Source organism: Bufo gargarizans, chromosome 1 (assembly GCF_014858855.1).
Source record: "Bufo gargarizans isolate SCDJY-AF-19 chromosome 1, ASM1485885v1, whole genome shotgun sequence".
NCBI classification, from domain to species: domain Eukaryota; kingdom Metazoa; phylum Chordata; class Amphibia; order Anura; family Bufonidae; genus Bufo; species Bufo gargarizans.
In genome coordinates, this window is record NC_058080.1 from 266,661,228 (window position 1) to 266,670,466 (window position 9,239).

The window sequence follows — 9,239 nt, forward strand, 5'->3', positions numbered from 1 at the left end:
GGCCAGGCATATGTTAGGTGCTTCGGTTTCTAACGTGCCAGTATTGGGCACCTTGATGGGATCCGTTATTTCACCCACATTGGCTTTTATTCTACTGGGCGAGTATTGGGCACTTAAATGGGACACATGATTTCGCCCACATTTTTAACCCTTGTTAATGTGCGACTATTGATGGCCACTATAGGGGCATCCTCAAGGGGCACTATATAGGTGAAAAAACCGAAAGGCACAAAAGATCATTAGAAATGTTGTAATTTAGCCCTAGTAATAAACATCAAAATCTGACAATAAAATAATATTCAAGCACTCTTTTCCGCATAAAAATATAAATTGTAATAAACTTAGATGGCTTCCAATTGCCAGGGTAACGCCCCATGTGGTGACAAAAAATATGCGGTGAAGTGGTCCCGGACAGCCGCACCGTGTCTGGTCCCACGCACACCGCTCGGAATAGGACTCTCCAAGGAATGGCTGAGGGAATCTTCAAAATTAAAGCCATCCCGGACACGGGCAAAATTATGCAGAGCACACGCTGCCTTCACGGCCGAGATGGCGGTCTCCAATTTTAAATGAATCGGAGAATGGAGAAAGCACCATTTGTTGGCTAAAATGCCGAAGGCGCACTCCACCACCCTGCGTGCCCTTGTCAGCCGGTAATTAAATACCCGCCTGGCAATGGAGAGTCCCCGGCTGGAGTAAGGCCTCATCAGATGCTCCCCCAGCGCAAAGGCCTCGTCCCCCACGAAAACAAAGGGCATAGCCGGATAAGTGGTCCCAGGCAGTGTGGTTTTCCCTGGGAGGTCCAGCTCATTATTATTGAGCATTTGCCCAAAGGCAGAATGCCCGAAAACAGCAGAGTCTGAGCTGCTGCCGTAGGACCCCACGTCAATGTATCTGAAGCAATAGTTTGCGTCACACACTGCAAAAAGAACAAAGGAGAAAAAAAAATTATAATTTAAAAATTGACTCCCGCTCCTGATGGGCTTCTTAACGCGGATATGCTTCCCGTCTATTGCGCCGACACAGTTCGGGAAATTGCAGGCTTCTAAAAAATTATCCGCAATTTGCAGCCAGTCCTCCTTCTGTGGTTGGGCCATCACAGCAGGATGAAGGACGTCCCAAATTGCCACGCAGGTTGCGGGACGATCATACTGGCTGTGGACTTCCCGATGAAAAAGGCGAAGTGTAGACTGGCCAATGACTGTCCGGTAGCTAAATACCTGAAACAAATGTAAGAAAATAAAGAGACATTAACGGATGCTTTTTATTTCATTTTTTTAAGTCAACACTATCAAAGGCAAATGGAAAAGCCTGAAAGACGCCTTTATCCGCCATAGGCGCAAAGAAAGGGAGCAGAGGAGCGAATCGTCCCCAGGCACACGCTCCAGTTACGTACATGCCCAACAGATGTCATTTTTGATACCGTGCACGGAAATGCGGAGGTGAGTCAAGGGCATACACATTGAGGAGAGGATGTGGTATGACATGAGTCTGACATACATTCAATTTCATATGGGGAACATAATTACCTATATTTTCCACTTCACAGCACCGATAGTAGCTGGGAACCCAGCCAGGCGCAAGATGACGAGGAAGAGGACGAGGGCACAACCATGGACAGTGAGCCCGGACCATCTATGGGGCCAATGAGTCCTCCAGGCCCCCCACCCACTCCGAGTTTGGTGAGCCCCATGCAGACTGTCCCAGCCGTCCCAGAGGCAAGTCGGCAGCCCCGACCAGGGCCGTCTTTAATATTGATTGGACCCCGGGCAAAAATTTACTTGGGCCCCCTGGATCCCACCTTCCCACACCTTAGCAGGCAATCACGCCCTCCACCACAACACACACACAAAAAAAATCCACACATCTGGTAGAGTACAGTGAATGACTGTAAATACTTCTAGTTCTGAAGACTCCAGCAGCTCAGGAGCAGTGCTCTGGGCAGCTGGGCTCAGGCTGGAAGTGGGCACCGCTCTGCAGGAAGGAGACCAGGGCTCGGCTCACCCTAGTGTTACAGTGCACCCTAGCACCCCACAGTATGCAGTATAGCACCCTATAGTATACAGCACCACACAGTATGCAGTTTAGCACCCCACACTATACAGTACCCCACAGTATATAGTAGAGCAGTATAGCAGCCCACAGTATACAGCACCTCACGGTATACAACACCTCATTGTATACAGCACCCCAAACTATACACGATACAGCCCCCCACACTATACAGTACAGCAGTATAGCACTCCACACTATACCACACCCACAGTATACAGTATACAGACCCCCACAGTATACAGTACAGCAGTATAGCACTCCCCCCCCCCACTATACAGGCCCTCCCACACAGTATACAGGCCCCCACACAGTATACAGGGCACCCTCCCCCCCCCACACACAGTATACAGCCCACCACACAATATACAGCCCATTACACAATATATAGCCCACCAAACAATATACAGCCCACCACACAATATACAGCCCACCACACAGTATACAGCACCCCACTATACAGTAGTTTACAGTATATTAACATAACAGCCCCTGTCACCTTTTTCTCATGTAATCTTTACACAAAAAAGCTCCACAGTTAACTTCTGTAGGACCTGTGATGACCTCATAGCAATGTGACCAGTAATTGCTAGGTTACTGGTCACATGGTAATGATGTCATTAAGGTCCTAAAGCAAAACTCATTAAGGTCCTAGAATTAAGATCATTAGCACAGCCATGATCATGATGCCTGTGTAGCCGACAGCCTGACACCCGGGGCAGTAGCTAGCAGGGCTCAAGAGGCAGCTGCCTTGGGCCCCCCAGGAGCAACTGGGCCCAGGGCAGCTGCCCCTTTTGCCCCTTGGTAAAGACGGCCCTGGCCCCGACATAAAAGGAGGAGAACAGAGAGGCATGAGGACAGGCTAATAGGCTACCTGGATGCCCTGGCACATCCTGTGCCAAAACTTTCCAGTGATGCACATTTTCTCCTCAGTCTAGAGGAGAAAATGCTACATGTGCCCAGAAATCTGGTCACAAAAGTAAGGGATGAGTTGTCTAAGACCATTGATAAGTATTGCATCCCTTATGAGATCCCAACGTCTATCAGTGCCCCACAGCAGGCCCCACAGCAGTCCCCACAGCAGCCAGCACAATATGGGCAACAATATGGGCCCCAATATTTCCCCCAATATGGGCCACAATATGGGCCACAATATCCCCAACATGCACAACAACACCCTCACACATACCCAGCACACACATACACACAAAGTAACATACAACACCCTCTTGACACATGGCAGACACAACACACATCATACCCATATCCCTCTACAAGCACGGGCCCAAGCACCTCCACCACCACCAACACTGAAATGCCACCCGCCAATCAGTCTCGCAGAGCCAGAGAGACACGGCGGGATCCCGAGGCGGAGTTTTCAGGGCCGCAATATGAAACCCTTTGAAAATTATAAGAGGGAAATTCTCAGGCTCAAGGTTTTTGGAGACAAAAGGTCACATATATAGGAAAAGTTTCCTAATATTTTTATGTTATTTTAAAAAAAGGTGCTCCTTTGTTTGTTAAACAGATTTAACATATTTTATTTGGAAATGTATGATGTTAATACATTCACCAAAGATAAAAATATTTAAGCTAATGTTTGGACTATTTTTTGAAAGTGAGGGGGAAAACATGGGCAAATGTGGATACATGAGGCATGTATGGGATATCTATGCCACACGTTGACAACATACACATCACATACCCCCGCACAAACACTCAATATGTCACAAACAACAAGAGAAACACTGCGAAACTCTGATCCTGCCCCAACACACTGCAAATGGTTTAAATGGCCACAATAATAGGCTACTTACCGCAAAGTTATGACCAGTCTTTCCACTGGTGGTATGCAGTCCCGCATGAAGGTGTCCTGACGCTGCAAATGAGGGGACAACAGCACCAGGAGCTCGTCAAAGCTGGGAAACAATAAAATGTTCATGGTTAACTATACAAAAAGCACTAAAAACTTTGCTTAATCATTGAAAAGACATTGCAACCACGTATACGTACTAACCTGTGGATGGACATCCTGGTGTAGTCAAAAAACTTGTCCTCATGGGCACGGAGGTTCGCATACAGTGCCCAGAACTGGCCCCTCTCCTGTCTATCGGCAATCACAGGATGGACCCAGAAACGTCGCCTGCTGTCCCGCCTTCTCCTCAAGCGTTCCAGCTCGATAGCTGCAACAAGTGCCGCAACACGTCGCCGTCTATAGCATTCCATTGCTCAAAACCACACACTCTATCAACACACATGGAATTTCACACCTACAATGCCCTATGATTGGCCAAACTTCATATAGACAGGGATATTTGCTCATTGGACAACACTGCAGTCAATCACACAAACGCGTGTCAAACGCGCGTTTACTATTGCAAAAAACGTGCATAAAAACACGCGTAAAACACGCGTATTAACGCCCGTTTGAGAAACGCTCAGGTGTGAAAGCAGGGTTAGGGCTTGACACTGACCTTAATTAGGGAAATCTCCAGTATATAGAAATGGCATTCCAATGCAAAGCATCCCTCTTTTTCCCCCTGAACTTCACAAGGTCAAATACCTGAATATGTACTGCTTGGGGAATGTCCTAGCAGTAGCACTACTGTTTTCAGCTTTTGTGAGCCCCAGGATGTCTAGGACATTTATCATGTGCTATCCCCTGCCTACAAGCAGTGACTGTTCCCATTGCCACTAAGATGTACCACACTGTTTAGGTTACGTACTGTAGACATGCAGCTTAGGGTTCTTTCACACTTGCATTGTGAAGATCTGGCAGGCAGTTCCGTTATCGGAACTGTCTGCTGGATCCGGAAATCCGTATGCAAACGGATATCATTTGTAGACAGATCCGGATGCGGATCCGTCTGACAAATGCATTGAAATTCTGGATCTGTCTTTCCGGTGTCATCCGGAAAAACGGATCCGGTATTTATTTTCTTCGGTCTTTTAAAGGTCTGCGCATGCGTAGACTGGGAAACCGGATGCGGCATTAATACATTTCAATGGAAATTAATGCCGCAGCTGCGGTATTTTCTCCGGCCAAATATCATAAGTGGGACTGAACTGAAGACATCCTGATGCATACTGAATGGAATGCTCTCCATTCAGAATGCATTAGGATAAAACTGAAGCGTTTTTTCCCCGGTATTGAGCCCCTAGGACGGAACTCAACACCGGAAAAGAATAACGCTACTGTGAAAGTACCCTTGATCATTCAACCCTCATTCAGCTCTTCCCACCAGTAAGCATTCAGCAGCGTAGTCCTGCAACCTACGTATGCAGAGAATGGATGTGCAGGGAGCAAACAGATCACTTGTATTCCTCCTATTATAGAGCTCCCACATTGCCAAAAACTCATAGTATATGGATTTCCCTGAGCTAGCGCTGCCACCACCTACCTCTGCCCTAGGAACTAGTGCAAAATAAAACCCTGAATGTAACTACATATATCATGACACTTTAAAATGTTCTTACACTTACCTTTAGTTGTCCACTAAACTTTGATGCTAAACATGACACCTCCAAGTGTAGTCTGCAAACCTATGAGTTTTGAATTTTTAATTACAAATAACATTTATGAACAATATGGCCATAATATACATGTTACAAAGTAACAATCACGCAAATTAGGACAGATTTATAGTGTATGCTAATGATGTCCCGAACTATTCGCCGGCGCATAGTTCCCGCCGAACATAGCTTGTTCGCGGTCGCCGCTGCGGGGCGAACATATGCGATGTTCGGTCCGCCCCCTATACATCATCATTGAGTAAACTTTGACCCTGTACCTCACAGTCAGTAGACACATTCCAGCCAATCAGCAGCAGACCCTCCCACCTCCTGGACAGCATCCATTTTAGATTCATTCGGAAGCTGCATTCACAGTGAGAGGAGGGACAGTACTGCTGCTGATTCAATAGGGAAGGCGTTAGCTAGGGCATTGTTCTGTGTCCACAGACTCATCTGCTGTAAGGACAGCGTCCTGACAGCACCCCAAAAAGCCCTTTTCAGGGCTGGTACATCAGTCTGCTTTTTTTGTATTTTATATATATATATATATATATTGCAGTTGCCTGGCTGCCCTTGTGGGAGAGGCTGCAGGCTCAGTCACAGAAAGCACGTGCACACCATTCATACAGGGTGTGACAGAAAATACCTCGCAGATAAAAAAAAAATTATATTTAATTTTTTTTTTTCTGTGACATAATCACATTTGCAAGCCCGTGTGTGTCAGGCCCACACAGACTGTATTGTGGCTAGTGGCTAGTGGCTCGTTCGGCCTGCACTCATACCGCTACAGGGTGTCATTTGCCCAAATACCTTGCATAAAAAAAATTCTATTTACATTTTTTCTATGATATAATCACATTTGCAAATTGCAAGCCCGTGTGTGTCAGGCCCACACAGACTGTATTGTGGCCACTGGCTAGTGGATAGGCCTCCACTCATACCGTTACAGGGTGTCATTCACTCAAATACCTTGCAAATAAAAAAATTCTATTTAAAAATTTTCTGTGATATAATCACATTTGCAAGCCCGTGTGTTTGTCAGGCCCACACAGACTGTATTGTGGCCACTGGCTAGTGGCTAGGCCTCCACTCATACCGTTACAGGGTGTCATTCACTCAAATACCTTGCAAATAAAAAAAATTATATTTAAAATGTTTCTGTGATATAATCACATTTGCAAATTGCAAGCCTGTGTGAGTCAGGCCCACACAGACTGTATTGTGGCCACTGGCTAGGCCTCTACTCATACCGTTACAGGGTGTCATTCACTCAAATACCTTGCAAATAAAAAAAATTCTATTTAAAATTTTTCTGTGATATAATCACATTTGCAAATTGCAAGCCCGTGTGTGTCAGGCCCACACAGACTGTATTGTTGCCACTGGCTAGGCCTCCACTTATACCATTACAGGGTGTAATTCACTCAAATACCTTGCAGATAAAAAAATTCTATTAAAAAAATTTCTGTGATATAATCACATTTGCAAATTGCAAGCTCGTGTGTGTCAGGCCCACACATACTGTATTGTGGCCACTGGCTAGGCCTCCACTCATACCGTTAAACGGTGTCATTCACTCAAATACCTTGCAAATAAAAAAGTTATATATAAAATTTGTCTGTGAGATAATCACATTTGCAAGCCCGTGTATTTGTCAGGCCCACACAGACTGTATTGTGGCCACTGGCTAGTGGCTAGGTCTCCACTCATACTGTTACAGCGTGTCATTCACTCAAATACCTTGCAAATAAAAAAAATTATATTTAAAATTTTTCTGTGATATAATCACATTTGCAAATTGCAAGCCCGTGTGTGTCAGGCCCACACAGACTGTATTGTTGCCACTGGCTAGGCCTCCACTTATACCATTACAGGGTGTAATTCACTCAAATACCTTGCAGATAAAAAAATTATATTAAAACAATTTCTGTGATATAATCACATTTGCAAATTGCAAGCTCGTGTGTGTCAGGCCCACACAGACTGTATTGTGGCCACTGGCTAGTGGCTAGGCCTCCACTCATACCGTTACAGGGTGTCATTCACTCAAATACCTTGCAGATAAAAAAAATCCTAATAAAAAAAATTCTGTGATATAATCACATTTGCAAATTGCAAGCCCGTGTGTGTCAGGCCCACACAGACTGCATTGTGGCCACTGGCCACTGGCTAGGCCTCCATTCATACCGTTAAAGGTTGTCATTCACTCAAATAACTTGCAAATAAAAAAAATTATATTTAACATTTTTCTGTGATATAATCACATTTGCAAGCCCGTGTGTGTGTTAGGCCCACACATACTGTATTGTGTCCACTGGCTAGGCCTCCACTCATACCGTTACAGGGTGTCATTCACTCAAATACCTTGCAAATAAAAAAAATCTTTTTAACATTTTTCTGTGATATAATCACATTTCCAAGCCCGTGTGTGTCAGGCCCACACAGACTGTATACTGGCTAGTGGCTACTAGGCCTCCACTCATACCGTTACAGGGTGTCATTCACTCAAATACCTCGCAGATAAAAAAAAAATCTGTGATATAATCACATTTGCAAGCCCGTGTGTGTCAGGCCCACACAGACTGTACTGTGCCCACTGCCCACCACTTATATAGGTTGGCACAGTACCTTGCACGCATAGTACCAGTTCACATAAAAAAAAAAATGACAGGCAGTGGCAGGCCACCCCGCAGGGGCCGTCATGGTGCTGTGATTTCCACTGGCCCTGGAATAATGCCCAGTGTTCAGAGGCCACGTACCCTGAACCCAAAAAATTTTGAGAAAATAGTTGACTAGCTTACACAGGACACCCAATCTTCAACAGCTTCCGCTAAGAACCTTGACGCACCATCCTCCTCCAGCTCAGCTTTGGTCACCTGCTCTCAAGTTACCACTCTCCCGCCCGCCACCACCACCACTACCACCACAGCCACCACAGTCGCTTCACTTGATCCCTCAGAGGAGTTATTTACACATCAATTGGATGAAATTAGTGATGCGCAACCATTATTGCCAGGGGATGTAGATAACAGGGAAATGTCTCAGTCAGGCAGCATTACACACATGGACGTACAGTGTGATGATGATGATGATGTTGTACCCGCTGCTGCTTCCTTTGCTGAGGTGTCAGATACAAGTGAAGCGGTTGTGTCATGCCCCACTCTGACGTTGTACGGAGGTCGGCCAGGATTGCAGCACAAGTTTAGTGGTTGCTTTGGAGCCGTGCTGGATCCGCCTCTAGGGATGAGCGAACTCGAACTGTATAGTTCGGGTTCGTACCGAATTTTGGGGTGTCCGTGACACGGACCCGAACCCGGACATTTTCGTAAAAGTCCGGGTTCGGGTTCGGTGTTCGTCGCTTTCTTCGCGCTTTTGTGACGCTTTCTTGGCGCTTTTTGAAAGGCTGCAAAGCAGCCAATCAACAAGCGTCATACTACTTGCCCCAAGAGGCCATCACAGCCATGCCTACTATTGGCATGGCTGTGATTGGCCAGAGCACCATGTGACCCAGCCTCTATTTAAGCTGGAGTCACATAGCGCCGCCCGTCACTCTGCTCTGATTAGCGTAGGGAGAGGTTGCGGCTGCGACAGTAGGGCGAGATTAGGCAGATTAACTCCTCCAAAGGACTTGATTAACTGATCGATCTGCAGCTGTGGATCATTGAGCTGCTGAT

The 9,239-nt window shown here is 46.1% G+C and overlaps 1 long non-coding RNA gene across 1 annotated transcript; it reads left to right on the plus strand.

Annotated features, from left to right (window-relative positions):
- The first annotated feature begins 1,395 nt into the window (after positions 1-1,395).
- Positions 1,396-1,737, plus strand: LOC122925675. The gene is made up of 2 exons (XR_006387639.1): positions 1,396-1,442; positions 1,550-1,737. It is a non-coding gene; the product is annotated as an uncharacterized LOC122925675 (long non-coding RNA).
- The last annotated feature ends 7,502 nt before the right edge of the window (positions 1,738-9,239 follow it).